Source organism: Tupaia chinensis, unplaced genomic scaffold (genome assembly GCF_000334495.1).
Source record: "Tupaia chinensis unplaced genomic scaffold, TupChi_1.0 Scaffold000709_1, whole genome shotgun sequence".
Taxonomy (NCBI): domain Eukaryota; kingdom Metazoa; phylum Chordata; class Mammalia; order Scandentia; family Tupaiidae; genus Tupaia; species Tupaia belangeri.
Genome location: NW_006160232.1, coordinates 1,258,735 through 1,259,529, shown reverse-complemented (window position 1 = coordinate 1,259,529; position 795 = coordinate 1,258,735). Strand labels below are relative to the sequence as shown.

Genomic DNA, 795 nt, shown 5'->3' with positions numbered 1-795 from the left:
CCCTTTGTCCTCCCTTCCCCCCCCTCCCCGCTGCCTCCGCTCCTCTCTCTCGGCTCCTCCATCCTTCCCCAGGCTCTAACGATTCCCGTACTAATTTCCCGGCAACTTTGACTGCAGCGGCAGGGCATCACTGTTTGTTTTGCTGCTAGTGCAGACCCCCAAAGCCCGCCCTGGGAGCTGGCTGTGCTGCTAATTATTTGGACCATACCATACCGAGAATGCCAGCCCAGGGGGGGCCGAAGCCTCCGTGTAGATGAGAAAATCCATTGTGAGCAAGCGTCCCCCTCCCGTTTTTATTTTCCCCTTGCTGAGAGGCACGAGATTTGCACCTGGTTCCTGGAGCCTCCGCCTGGGCGCCTCTGCTGTCAGCTGTCAGTTCCTCCCGCCAGCCCTCCCTCCCCCCCACCTCCCACGGTCCAGCCCCGTCTCACATCAGGGGAACATCCTCTCCCCAGCGCTCAGCTTGCCTTGTTTTGTTTCGTTTGTTTGTTGGTTTGTTTTCTCCCCGAGTCATTTGCCCAACTTGCTTCTCCCTGTGATCTGAGAAGGGGGAAAGGAAACGACCCCTCCTCCTCGCCCTGTGATTCTCTGGCCTTCTGTGCAGCCTTGCCTCGGCTTCATGGGGAAACGGGAGAGGGAGGGAGGCGTGTCGGATGGAGGCTGGGGACCAAGCTGCAGAGCGGGGGGTCCAGGATCGGCCTCCCTGCCCTCGGCCCCTTGAAGAAGGTGTTTCAATGTGGTGCGCGTCCGAGGGGGAACTCGCAGCCAGAATTGAAGGTAGCCTCGTCGTGGATG

At 60.0% G+C, this 795-nt stretch overlaps 1 protein-coding gene across 1 annotated transcript in view; it reads left to right on the top strand.

The window, feature by feature from the left end:
• Positions 1–795, top strand: part of YPEL4 (yippee like 4) — a 6,789-nt gene that overhangs the window by 2,671 nt on the left and 3,323 nt on the right. The gene's annotated exons all lie outside the window — the stretch shown is intronic.